The 14926-nt window shown below is 44.4% G+C and overlaps 1 protein-coding gene across 1 annotated transcript in view; it reads left to right on the top strand.

Annotated features, from left to right (window-relative positions):
* The window catches only part of KCNH7 (potassium voltage-gated channel subfamily H member 7), a 325994-nt gene that overhangs the window by 177396 nt on the left and 133672 nt on the right, over positions 1-14926 (top strand). The window lies entirely within an intron of this gene.

Here is a 14926-nt window from a genome sequence, read left to right on the forward strand (position 1 = left end):
ATTTGGATACAGAACGGGGTACAATCCAGTTAAAGTGGCCACTCACATTTCCTAAGCCGGCAAAAGCAGCACAGCTGCCACCTGAACATCTAGTCGCAGCGCTGGGTCCAAGAGAACTCCCAAGCTATGAACCTTCCCTCTCAAGGGGAGTGCAACCCCCAGATAGGCAGGCTTGCATCCTCTCCCTGGACAGGAAGATCTCTCGACTCATTGCATCTCTGTCTTGTTTGGCTTTAATTTCAGTTTCCTAATCCTCATCCATCCCATCACTGTCTCCAAACACCAATTCAGAACTTCTGTGGCAGGGGTAGGCAACCTGGTCCCCTTTCATTGATTTGATCATCATGCCATTAGCACAAATGATGTTGCACTCCTAGAAACAAGGTTCCAAACTATGCACAAGAGGAGAATCCAACTAAAGTTTCATTTGTTCAAGTGTGATTGCATAAATGGTTGTGCATTATGCCTGTGCAACTCCTTATGTAATTGGTTGGACATTCTGCTTGCACAACCTGTTGTGCAACTGGTTGTACAAGTGCTTGCACAACCTGTTGTGCAACTGGTTGTACAAGTGCTTTCACAACCAGTTGCATAAGCGTAATGGGGAGCCACTGGCACAGCAGAAAGATTCGGCTATTTGAGGCCGTTGCTAGACGGAGCTGTAGCGCGTGTTACATACTGGCAGTGTCCTTACAGATCCACATGATGTTCACCAGGATCCGTGTTCATCCTGTGGTGAAACCTCTGTTGTGCTGTGTTTTGTGAAACGGCTTTAAACCCGGTTTTTCCTGTCGGCATGCGCTAATTTGGATATGGGCGGCGGAGTAGTGGGACGAAATGAGGTCAGCGCGGTTTCCAGCGAGGTCAGCACTGGTCAGGAAGAAGGCGTGCTAAGGGGAGTGGCCAACGGTTTCGGCCAAACCTCAGCCTTCATTTGTGCCCCATGTGCAGCTGTGGCAGCAGCGCGGCTGCTTTTTTTTTAACTAAATGGGTCCGCTTTGTGCACGAACGGACGACCGAAAAACTGTCTGGTGAGTTGTTGGGGGTCTGTGTGTGGTGGATGTGTGGGTTATGTGCAGCTTGGTACCTCTGTGTGGGTCACTTTTTGGGAAGGCGGGCATCCAACTGTAATGGGAAGTTGGTGACCTGTCGCGGTGGGCAGCCACAGGTACCATCCTAATGCCGGTGGTTTAGGCTGCGCGGATGATGTAAAGGCGAGTGGGAAATGACGGACACGGTAGAGGCACGCAGGGCTGTGTGCCTGTTGGTGTGGGTACGCGGCAGCTAGGTGTAAGTGGGCAACAAGCGAGGGTGGGCGTCCATCTTCCATTGGCCACACGGTGGAAGGTCAGGGAAGCATCAACCCAGGGGGTGGGCACGTCCCCTGGGGCCCCTTTAAACTGTGTCAATACACTCCCCTATCCTTCTGACTGCATTTGCTGGGGGGGGGAGTGACGGTGGCAGGCTGCTGATGCCAGTTTTGCACCTCTGCTGGTGCGGAAACTGACGCGCCCCCCTTCTTTCTGCTTGGCCCGTGTGTAGGTATCAGGAATGGCTCCGAAGGGGAGGAGGGTCACTTGGCGGCACCAGGAAATTCTAGATCTGTTGGACATTTGGGGAGAACAGAGGATGCAAGAGCAGCTGAGGGCTAGCCACCGCAACTTTAATGTGTTCCAACAAGTGGCACGGGAGATGGGCAAGAGAAGCCATCAACGAACCGCAGAAGAGTGTCACACTAAAACCAAGGGCATGCGGACAAATTACCGGCGTGTGAGGAACCATAATGTGGGTTGGCTCCATGGGATGGGGGGGGAAGGACGCAGGGCCGGTCATCGCCGGAAAAACTCAGAGGCCTGATGGGAGATGTAGGCGCAGAGTGCCCATGCAGACGACTGTCCTCGGATCACAATACATCTGTCATCACCCCCGAAAGGAAATGACAGCATCCCTGCCTTGTCAATGTTGCCGCTCAACAATGCCACTCTTTCCCATCTTCCTGCCACCGCTGGCCACGCCCCCTGTGGGTCATCCCCCAATCCCAACTGCCTCCCCTGTGCCCAGCCTGAGGGGGGGGGCATGCAACAAAAGCAGCAGCGGCAGCACTTCAACCACCGCGGATTGTGCTCTTTCGCACTTGCGCAAATCGTGCCGCAGACGGAAAAAAACCCCCTGAGAATCAGGCCAGTGTGGCTGCGCATGCCATGCTCGACCCGACAGCACCACAACCGGAGCAAACGCCCGCAACCACACACACCCCTCCAACACCGGGATAACCCACACAAGGTGTGGACCATGAGGCGTCACACCTATACAGGAAAACCTGCTTTCGCCCCTCCTCAAGCACGGAACACCCGGTAGGTCTAGCAAGAGCCTGAGTTTGAGGAATGACACAATTGGATAATGCCTTTGGGCTACTACCTCCCCAGCCAACATGGCCAAAGATTTATGGGAGCTGTAATCCAAAACCTATGGAAATAACCACATTGAGGAAGGCTGTTCTATGTTGTTCCCAAGGACAATCTGTGAAAAATATGTACACTGTGGTGTCATCAGCATTCTGATGAAAACCCGCTCCATACCTCCAGATGATCGCTCCGAGCAGTTTTATGTAGAATGATGTTTTTCAAATCACAGGGGACAAGATCAAACCCTGTGGGATCTCACAGACCAGGGGAGCACAACATGTGGGCTCCCAAGGGTGTCCTGACCCCAGAGAGGCTCCTACAGATTGCTATGGGGGCATGCATGTATATGTGTTTGTGTGGGTGCGCATATGTGCCTGTTTCGAGCCAGCATCACATGCAGCCATAGGCCAAAGGATTAAACATGAGACTCTCAGCAACACCTTCTGAAATGTAGAAAGGGCTGGAACCACCAAATGGCTCCCTGCTCCAAGCTCCTTTCCAGAAAGTTCATCCAGAAGGATATCCCAGTATAATAAATACTTTGGGAAAAGACATCTGTTTAGTTCTGGCTGACCTGAGAGGTGAATTCTGAGCATCTGCTTCATGCACGAAGCTGAAAGAGTCAGCTATTTTTGGAAACAAGCAAACTAATCCACCGATTTGTTAAGCTGGTGTGTTTGTTTCAAGCCATATTAATCTCTTTATTTAACTCCAGGTACTGTGGCTTAACTGATGCAGGGATAATTCCCCTAGAGGTGTAAACAGTATATTGGAATCAGAAAGGACAAACAGCTGCTACAGAGAGAACTCATCAATCTTTGCACTAATGACTTTCATGTTGGCGTTCCTGAATGGAGGTGATTGAGCATTGATGTACATATTCCTACTCATTAGCCTTGAATGCCTTGACAAATGGTCAAGTTTGTCTTTTTATTGTTTTTGTTGTCATTCCATTGAGAAATCAGTGGACTTCTCCCTCCCCCACCATACGCATGTATGTAAGATTTCACGTGGAATTCAGCTATAATGATAACCAGTTGGATATGTTAGGAAAAATCCACGAATATGGCTATGGGTGGATTCACATTAGCGTTTTTATTATTTATTTATTTATTTATTTACTAGCTGTACCCGGCCACGTGTTGCTGTGGCTCAGTCTGGTTAAATGGAAAAGAAAGAAAAGAGAAAGTGCACATTTCTGTTTAATTTGACAATGTTTGTGGGTATACAAAATTTTTTGTTGTTCCGTTATCTGTGCAGATATACAGATTGTCTGGTTTGCCGACTCTAGAACACGCAACATATAATTGTCCATGTGAGAACCAATCCGTGTCTAGATCTAAACCGCACAATTCTAAAGATTGGCCCTGAGCTTTGTTGATGGTGATTGCAAACGCCAATCAACTTGGGAATTGCAATCTCTTAAATTGAAATGGCATATCCGTTGGAATCATAGGAATGCGAGGAATGAGGACATCTTCACCTTTGAAAGGTCCTGTCAAGATTTTTGCTTCTACGACGTTGCTTAGTAATTTTTTTTACTGCAAGCCGTGTGCTGTTGCAAAGCTTTGGCTGGTTGATATTTCGCAACATGATAATTGGCACACCGATTTTCAATTGCAGTACGTGCGGTGGCATCCCTGGCAGATCGAGTGAATTCAAAGATTCTGTTGGATAATTAACCGCTTCATCTGCTTCCACAACAGTGTCGACGGACTTGTATGTGACTGCCTCGCTTTGAATGTTAGACTGAATAATAATGTTAAGTTCGTAGACGTCTTTGTTCTTGGCCGCAAGAATAGCTCATTCACTCAGCCAATCGTGATTCTTATAATTGGTTTGAATATTGGGAAATACTTTTTCAACCAATTCTTCTTTTGACGTCACTAAATTGCAGAAGTTATGAGGCAATGAAATTCGTCCTGAGGTCAGATCAACCGGCAGCTTTCTGTTCCCAATTTCCAGCAATTGACATGAGAATATCTCAGCTGATCGATCGTTTTGCAGCTGGACACGCATGTTTGTAGTTAATTTTAATGTCTTTATGTGTCGCCACAAAGTAGAGTATTTCAGGGAAGCATTTATTTCGTCCGCTGGTGTCGATCGAGGAATTACAAGTAATGTTTGCCTGAAATCTGCAAGCAATATTAATGCGTTCCGAAATGGTCTGATGTTTCCATGCAAATCTTGCAATGATCGATCAAGAGCCTTGAGCGATTTTTTGTGCGCCATTGTGCATTCATCCCAAACAATAAGTTTGCATTTTTGCAATACTTTTCCCATGCCGGATGCTTTGGAAATGTTGCACGTGGGAGTTTCAATGAATTGCATGTTCAATGGCAATTTCAAAGCAGAATGAGCAGTTCTTCCACCTGGTAGCAATGTCGCAGCTGTTCCGGACGACGCAAGAGCTAAGGCTATGTCATTTTGGGATTGAATTGCTGCCAGAATCAATGTAATTAGGAACGTTTTACCAGTTCCTCCTGGCGCATCTAAGAAGATTTCTCCAACCCCGTTATTGACAGTTTGCATTATTTGATCGTAAATGCCATTTTGCTCAAGCGTTAGCTTAGGAATATTTGATTGCACATACGACAAAAGATCACCTGTGTTGTAATTTTGTTCACGACGCAATTCTACATCGAACGAAGCACGCGTCATTTTGACATAACGTGAAGAAAGCAGTTAACGTTGTAGCCAGTGGATTCAGGACTATTTGTTGCACATTTGCAGCTGTGAAATAAATGTGTTGTCCATTTTCTAGATGTACTGCTAAGTGAACAACAGCGGGACTTCGTTCATGTATGGGAAATGAAAGAATTTGCCATACAGCTTCATTGCTGCTTATGTATCTTCCAGCCTGACCAGCATGTGTTCCTTTTATGTCCAACAGATGGCGCTGTTTTTCAAAAAAGCATGTTTTTACCTGTCACAGGTGTGACATCTATATAATATAGGTATATAAAAACACGCGCGTATTCGAATGCAACGTTGTGTCAAAATTTCAAAGCAATCGGTGAAGAACTTTCAGAGATTTTAGATTAAAAAGAATGTTTTTACCTGTCACAGGTGTGGTGAGGAGGTTAGTGGGTTTTGGCCCCTCTGCTAGGCCGGAATCCCCTGGCAGTTACCTTTCTTCAGAACTTGGAACTTCCATAGAAGTCCGCAGTTCCGAGAAACATCACTAGATGGCGCCAAATAGGAGAGAACATGGAAATAGGAGAGAAGGCAGAGGCAGTGGATTGGCCTACTGGTTGGTGATGTCACAATGACTTCTCTCCTATTTGCATAAGTGGCTTGGAGGAGGCCTCTGGGCTTTTATATACCCTATTTCTTCGATTCTAAGACACACTTTTGTCCCCATCTATAATATAGTTACATAAAAACACGCGCGTATTCGAATGCAACGTTGTGTCAAAATTTCAAAGCAATCAGTGAAGAACTTTCGGAGATTTTAGATTAGGAACAAATGAACATTTACATTTTTATTTATATAGATAGATTTATTTATTGGATTTATATCTCACCTTTTTTCCTCCATAAGGAACCCAAGGCAGCATACATAATCCTCTTCCTCCTCTCCACTTTATCTTTACAACAACAACCCTGTGAGGTAGGTTGGGCTGAGAGTCTGTGACTGGCCCAAAGTCACCAGTGAGCTTCCATGGCCAAGTGGGGACTAGAATCTGGATCTTCCAGCTCCCAGTCCAACATGCCAGCCACTACACCACACTGGTTCTCTGCAGCTGAATTCTAACTTTTGCCCACCCTCTGATGTAAAACCTCAGAGATAGTTTGACAAAATTGTTGGTCCAATTCGATCTCTTTTTTCTGAGCAGATAACCTGAAGAATTTGGAATTTCTACTATAGATTTGATATGGTACCATCTGGGAAATTACAAAGTTGGAGAGAAGAGGTATATTAATGAAGAAAATTTAATAGGGAGGGAGGAAGCTCTCAAGGAAAGAAAGCACAGCAATTCTCGCAGAGAGAGAGAGAGAGAGAGAGCGCTGTTAGTGAGAAGCTGTTAGTGAGGTTTTCGCAAGATCTAATCTTGGGAGCCATTTTAATCAATATTAATCAACAACCTTGATGGTAAAGATCGGAGGCTGTTAATGAAATCGGCTGATGATATCAAACTGGGGACTCTCTACAATACCAGGGAGAGCTGGAAAATTAGGCAGAACAATCTGAATCATTTTCATAGCTTGCAGGAGTAGAAATGGGTGGGTTGAAATGTTTATGCATTTGACTATTAATAACAATAATCACCTGTTTGTTTGTTTGTTTGTTTGTTTGTTTCCTGTGGGCTTATCAGCAGAAAATGACAGATAGATGCTTGGCTCTAAGAGGAAATTACAGTGGGCTCAGTGGTCTTGTAAGAATCAGTTGGCATGTTTAGTATTTATGGTTTATTTAAACTTCCAAGGAGCTGCCCAGGCCTGATCTGCTGAACCAAGCTGGTTCTGGCTAGAGCACAGCTTTCGCTAATGTGGTGCCTTCCCAAAGCCATGCTGGCTGGGAATGATGGGAATTGCAATCCAGCACATCTGAAGGGTACCGGTTTGGGGAACAACACAGCAGGGAATGGGTGTTGTTTGCACTAGGGAACCTGTTGATGTGGGTGGGTTTTCCTACTCCAGCTCTGGCAGTGTAAAATCCCATAATGCCAGTGTTAAATCACATCCTTTTACCGATTTGACATGTTTATTAGGCAATGCATGCCCATTCTGCTTTCAGAGCATTTGTCTCTGTTGCGCACCAGGGCTAAGTTCCATGTAATGTGCTTCTGTGGTGTTAAGCTGGCACCCTGCCTTCGACAGCAATAAAGAACCAAACTCTGAGCAAATATTATAAGTCCATTTGGCAGGGAGGACTGCGTTCCCTCTTTCTTCCTGCCACGGCACTCAGTACACTGTGTTGTTTCTTTCTGGTACTGTTTATTAATAACAAACCGTGTTTGTACTACTGCTTATGCTGATGAATACTTAAGACTTCAGAGCGTATTTTTTATCTCAGAATAATTGACAATTCACACTGTTGGTCTTTTAGCCATTGAATCTAACAGCACTTTTTGCAAGCATCCCATCTTTGTTCATAGTGCTGGCCTGTGTATGTCTACTCAGGAGTTAGCCCCACTGAATTCAGTGGGACTTACTCTCAGGTACACATGAATGGGATTGCAGCCTAAAACATGGCGTGGTTATAGGTCTGGCATTTTGGCAGCGTAAAGCAGTGTTTCGCCATAAATAACATTATGCCGGTGCTAACAGATAGCAGCTGAAGATCTGAACTATTCTGGAATCCAAATTCATCTCTCAAGTTACACGCATTTTACTTGTGGTGTAAAGAGTTGTTCCATTTGTTCTTCAGTCATATCTAGACACATTTGTTGAATTAGATAAAAAATACTATGGCATTCAGACTGAAGTGTAGGAAATATCAAGGTGAAAATATAGACTTCTTTTCTGTCTAGCAGAGTTGTGGTTGGCTTGAGTCAGGGATGGGGAATGTGTTTTCTTCCAAATGTTGTTGAGCTGCAATTCCCATCATCCTTCACTATTGGCTCTTGCAGTACAGTCCAACAACTTTTAGAGGGTCACACAGTCCCCAATCCCTGAAGAAATTTCAAAAGAAAATATTTGAGACTATAGATCAGATTTCAGGTCATTGATTAAACTTTAAGCCATTCGCTGTCTGAATCTGCACAATGTGACATCTGAAATTTTCAAATTTGAACATTTTGGTATTGCCTTACTGCTGCCTGCTTACACTGATGGTGCTATATAAATAGATAATAAGAAGAAGAAGAAGAAGAAGAAGAAGAAGAAGAAGAAGAAGAAGAAGAAGAAGAAGAAGAAGAAGAAGTCCTTCTTTTTAGAGGACAGTCCTGGTCTGTTAGAAGACAGTCCACTATTTGAAGGGCTGTCCAATCCATGTCTGGTTTAAAAATAAAGAGCCCCAAGAAGGAAGAAAGCCCCAAAGAAAGCAGGGTCTTTGAAGTTGCCCATCAGCCGTTAGCACCAGGACCTCAGACTGAGCAGGTGCACAGTTCACCTGTCACATTCTTGCCCACTAGGGTGGGCTGTGTTGTATTTCTATTCAAACAATTGTAATGATTTCTAAAGGTAAATTTTATGCAAATTTGTGCCCTTGTTGGTGGCAGTGAATAAGTGGCTTCCCGCACCTGCTGTGATAAGCAGGACTCAAGGCGTGTCACATAGCAGGTCTGGGAGGACACAGATGATGGGACCAAGGGCAAGTAGTAATCGGGAGAAGCTGCAGTTGCCGTATCTCCAGATTGCATAAAGAGGGAATCTCTGGGGTCCAGCCTGGCCACCCCTTTTGCTGGCAAATAAAGTGCCAAGCTTAGAATGAGTGAGCAGAATCTCTAGGTACCAAAGACCATGCCAAGAGATCAATACTGTGGTTAAAGTAAGCATCCCTTCACATCCCACACCTCTCATCTGCATGAGCGGGCAAGGGACCGGCACACCACCATGCAAATTACAGGCTGAAGGGATTCCTGCTGTGTGGTAGCGATGCCTTCCCCAGGAAATCAGGAAATATCATTTGGAAGCCTTTTCAAGTCTATATGTATTTTGGTAAATTATCTGAAAACGGAATGGCTCAGTCTAGCCTCACCTCCGATTCTCTGATTAACCAGTCTCGATTTCAGCATGCGGCCTGCAGCCTTTCTATTTTTAGCCGAAACAGTGGAGTCTTAAATTGCTTATTTTCTGTTTACTAAAGTCATCCTGTTTGTTCCCATGGAAACAGTGGCAAGTGTCACAGCTAAACTGTTTTATTAAATGGATTGAAGCTACTGCTACAATGTTTGAAAGGCAAGGCCGGTCGGTTTTATGTACAGCTCCTGTCATCGTAAATCCCACACGATCACAAAAACTGTATTATTGAGGGAGGGATAGATTGTGATCTGTTTTAGAGTACAGCATCCTTTCCCAATCTGGTTCATTCCAGATGTATTGGACTACAATTCCCATCCTCTCCAACCAGCATGGTCAAGGGCCCTCATTGGTAGGGTGGTCAGTTGTGAATCGGCAAAAAGAAGTCATGCAGCACCAAAAAGAGAGGGCAGTGTTTTGCATAAAATTTGCATATGCTAATTTATATGGAGAGATGCAACATGATTACAATGGAAATAGAAATAGAGTACAACTCATCATCATGCAGAAGACTGTGACCAGGTGGCCTGTGTGCTTTGCTCTGTTTGCGGCCTAGGTGCTATTGATGGGCAATTTCAAGGCCCAGCTCATCCTTCTGATGGTTCTCTATCTTTAAAGTGGACAGCCTTTCAAATAGAGGACACCTTCAAAATAGAGGACAATCCTCTGGCAGTCTCATGGCCATCTTAGTTTTGGGAAGGCTGGAGAGTGAAGAAGAGTATATCTAGAATAGCACTCCAGTGGAAATAAGTTCAGATTTCTTTCCACTGACATCAAGATGAGAGCCACTTTTTAAGGAACTCCATTAATGTCTATAGTCAAATGGATATATTACTGTTCATCTGCATTAGTTTCAACCTTCGGTGATTGTAGCCAGATAATTCTCTCGTAGATGTATCTGTGTGCAACTGGTAGCCAAACCGTCTCTTGGTGCTTATTACTGCGATCACATTACTATCAGAATGGATGCCTCCTGCTAAAGAAGCAGTCTAATGGCTTTGTTAAAAAATACAGTTTGTCCAAGGGACATTTTGGAGGGGAAGGAACAAAGTCCAGTCTTTTCAAATTTATACATCTAGTTCAAAATGTGAGCTACATGTAAAAGGTTCCAAGCAGGAGCAATTCCCATTGACTTCACTGTGTGGGATCACAGGTTCCCCACCCCTGACCTATGGCATTTTGTCTCTTCATTTTCCATCCTACTTATTATAAGAAAGGGAAGACCGTTGGTGCCATTCCATTAGGCCCCTGGAAACTGTACAACTGTGATTTTGTTAATTTGTTTCCAAGAATCTCTCTCTAATAGACTCTCCTGCAAGTTTGATGTGCCCAGTGAAGCAAGCCTGCTATTATAAGAAATACTTAATATCCTAATCAGTATCATCATCATCATCATCATCATCATCATATTATTATTATTATTATTATTATTATTATTATTATTATTATTATTATCTCTCTGGGTAATCTGGTGGTTAAGAGAAACTCTTGTTAAAATAAATATGGAATGAACTGGAATTACTATTCCTTTATGACATTTAGGAGCGGATATTGAATACTGTGGCAGAATTGTAATTGCATCACTACAAATTAAAAGCTTGCAGTGTAATTTGTCTTTCTGTGTTTAGCAAGTCTTAGTACCTGGACCATTACATTTCAGCAGGTTCTTAGTAAATGTTTTGAGCTGACTGATAGGCCACTGGATGTGGCATAAGTGCTACTCCATCGGTGGAGAGGAAGGTCTGCCAATGGAGCAGCACTCATCCTGTCAGAGACCCACACCACCCAACCCCATCCTATCCCGTCCTACCCCACCTTGCTATGTCTTCAGAAAGTTCTACAGGTGTAGATGTTCCACTGATGGTGTTCAGCCACTCGGGGAGAGGGAAACAGGGTGGTGTGGGGTAGGGGTGGCTGAGGATCTGTAGGAGCCTGATTCCCTTCATGTTCCATGGCCACAGTCCTCTATTTGAAGGACTGTCCAGTCCAAGTCCAGTTTAAACATTCAGAGCCATAATAAGAAGAGAGAGCTGGGGCCTTGACATTGCCCATCCACAGTTAGCACCTGAACAACAGACACAGCAGGCACGCAGGTCACCTGATCACAGTTTGGTGAGAAGGATAAGGCTGGCGTCAAGGCTAGGAATGCTCAGGGCCAAAGGCAAAAGCCCACTGACAAGGTCCCCCTGGAGTTGCTCCACCTCTTCATCATTATAATGTGCTCGTTCACCTGCCTCTCACTCTGGCCCAGACAAGGGCGGTGGTGAGAAGCAGGAACAATGGATACCGCTGCCAATTTGCTCCTTGCCTGTCAAACAATGAGGTAGCAATGAGGAGAAAGAGGTTGAGAAGCAATGGTAGCTGCTGACAATGGTGGTGAGGAGGCAGACTCACTGAGGGAGGGGGGAGCATCGGGGGTATCTTGCCCAAGGGCCCCCCAAAACTTGGAGCTGGCACTGTTTTGAAATTACAGCAATCTTTTCTAAATTTACATCTATGCATATAAATCAGCATGCACACATTCTCTGTGTCCCCTTTTTATTTATTTTTTGCAGCATATACATAGCCACCTTATCCATGAAGCTTTTCAGCTGAATTCTGTGTAGGAAAGCATCCATTCTTTGTTCTCTTTCTTTTAAACCAGCAAAATAGCATATGAAAAGGAACCACGCCCCCCAAAAGACCAGTGCACAGCACTAAAATGTAAAGAAGGCTTTGTCAAGGTTGATCTTTATTGGTCAATGATTTTGCATTTGTGGATCTGTATATGATGATTTATGATTCTGCATTCTAGATGTTCTCGGCTTCCATTGTTATATTACTGCCATAGCTAGTGACCTAGCTATGTAATTAATTAATAAACGGAACCAAATAGCAAAAGAAAGCCATGTATCCAACCATTTCAGTAATGCCCCAGTTTTCCCGCTCAACCTCTTTCTATCTGGATGATTAGTTGTTGATTGCTGTTGTATTTTTACTTGTATGGTATTACAGACAGCATGCCTTGCCAGGCTGGAGCAGAAGTTATCTTAATGGGATAGGACTGTACTCTGGCAAAAAAAATATAAGAATCCTGGGTGGAGTTTCAAAATAACTTTTCACTTTGTAAATTTCATTTTGTAATAATACCAAAGGGATGTCTGTCCTTGAATCCAATTAATATTCCTGGGGTCGAGGGGTTGGGGGGAGAGGAGGTAGGCAACAAAATTGTTGGTGTTGGTGTCAATTTAGTATTTTAGAACATAAGAACATAAGAGGAGCCCTGCTGGATCAGACCAAGGGTCCATCTAGTCCAGCTTTCTGTTGACATAGTGGCCAACCAGCTGTCAATCAGGGACCCACAAGCAGGACACAGTGCAATAGCATCCTCCTACCCATGTTCCCCAGCAACTGGTGTATATAGGCTGACTTCCTCTGATACTGGAGGTAGCACATAGCCATCACGACTAGTAGCCATTTACTGTGTTTTCTTGTTTGTAACCTGCTTTGGGATTACTTTATAATAAAAGCAGGTAAGAAAAGTATTAAATTAATAAATCCAGTCTAGCTTAAGTCCCATTCATTTCAGTGTGTCTACTTTAAGTAGGGCTATCATTGGATACAACCTAAAGTAGAGTGATCATATGAAAAGGAGGACAGGGCTCCGGTATTTTTAACAGTTGTATTGAAAAGGGAATTTCACCAGGTGCTGCATGTGTACAAATGACACCTGCTGAAATTCCCTTTTCTATGCAGCTGTTAAAAATACAGGAGCCCTGTCCTCCTTTCCATATGGTCATTCTACCTAGACAGCCGGTGTGGCGTAGGGCTTAGAGTGTTGTACTGGGACTTGGGAGACGCTGGGTTTAGTCCCCATTTGGCCATGAAGCACACTGGATGACTTAACTAGTCACTGACCCTGACCCTAAACTACCTCACAGGGTTACTGCGAGGATAAAATGGAAAGGAGGAGGTCATACGTTGGGTTCCTTCCAACAGAAAAAAGGCAGGATATAAATGTAATTCATGAATTAATTGATAAAGAGGCCACTGAAACACCGTCTAAAAAGGACAGCTTTTGTGGGTCTTTTTAAACAAACAAACAAACAAACAAACAAATGCACATTTGGTGTATTATGATGTTTATTATCTCTAGGTTGTGGGGGGGGGGGGAGTTTCCCAGAGACAGTGCCATTACTGCTCTAACCCTTGTGGCTGACATCTTTCACACTGAGTGGACACAGAGGAGGGCCCCTGCTACTGATCATCACACATATGGGTGCTGCTACAGGATGCCACAAGCTTCGTAGCTGGGAAATTTCCTTTTTCAGAACTGAAAGCTTTCTGATTCGTAAGAGCAAAGAAGATCCCGGCTGCATCAGACCACGGGCCGTCTAGTTCAACGTCATGTTTCCCACAGGGGTCAACCAGATGCCTGTGGGAAGCCCACAAACAGGACATAGGAGGACAATGTGGCACCCTCCCACTGTTGTTCCTCAGTGAATGATGTTCAGAGGCCTGCTACCTCTGTTACCAGAGGTAATATACATCCATGGTGACCCGTAGGCTTTCATAGCCTGGTCTTCCATGAGAATTGGGAGAGTTGCAGAAGACTGTACAGACGCAACTGCAAAAGGAATTACAATACAGTCAGTTTTATTCGTTAAGCAACTATTCTCACCTTTAGCCTAGCCAAACATTTATTGGCTGGCATTTAAGAGAATAGTGGAGCTTTTCTCATACTAAGCATCACTGATGAGAGGTTAAATTTCAAGGTGGTGGCTGATACATGATACCTTCTTGTGTTCCCAATACGATGGTGCTGGCTTATTTATTAATTTATTTTATATTCTACCTTTCCACCCAAAATGACATGCAAGGCCTCTAAATAATAATAAAGAACAGATTATAACAGAATCTGGGCCAGTTCAGATGACACGCTGAGTCATGGTTAGGCCGTTAACCCTTTTGCAGCAAATGGTTAGTGAACAGGTTTAAACCTTGGCTATGTAGACACCGTGGTTAAGAATGGTTCACATGACATGCTAAGTCATGGTTCTCACAGCAAGCTAAGCCATAATGTATTGCTCAAAATGCTTAAACACTACGGCTTAGCGTGTTGCCTGAACAGGGTCTCTTGAGTTAAAACAGAACATAAAAACAAATCAATTAAAACATAATTAACTACAACAATTAAAGAAATGGGCCACAGCTGGCCAGTTAAAACTGCAGCAGACCAGCCTAAGGCCTGCCTAAAAGAAGATGTCTTTGGCTGCCAGCAGAAGGACAACAGAGAGGGAGCCCACCTAGCCTCCCACGGCAGGGAATTCCATAGCCTGGGAAGCCTGTCTGAAGCATTTCTTTTGTTGTTTATTCGTTAAGTCGTTTCCGACTCTTCGTGACATCATGGAACAGCCCACGCCAGAGCTTTCTGTCAGCCGTTGCCACCCCTAGCTCCCCCAAGGTCAAGGCTGTCACCTCCAGAATATCATCCATCCATCTTGCCCTTGGTCGGCCCCTCTTCCTTTTGCCTTCCACTTTCCCTAGCATCAGCCTCTTCTCCAGGGTAACCTGTCTTCTCATTAAGTGGCCAAAGTACTTCAGTTTTGCCTTTAATACCTTTCCCTCAAGTGAGCAGTCTGGCTTTATTTCCTGGAGTATGGACTGGTTTGATCTTCTTGCAGACCACGGCACTCTCAGAATTTTCCTCCAACACCACAGTTCAGAAGCATCTATCTTCCTTCGCTCAGCCTTCCTTATGGTCCAGCTCTTGCAGCCATAGGTTACTACAGGGAATACCATTGCTTTAACTATGCGGACCTTTGTTGTCAGTGTGGTGTCTCTGCTCTTAACTA

Source organism: Elgaria multicarinata, chromosome 2 (assembly GCF_023053635.1).
Source record: "Elgaria multicarinata webbii isolate HBS135686 ecotype San Diego chromosome 2, rElgMul1.1.pri, whole genome shotgun sequence".
Lineage (NCBI taxonomy): Eukaryota > Metazoa > Chordata > Lepidosauria > Squamata > Anguidae > Elgaria > Elgaria multicarinata.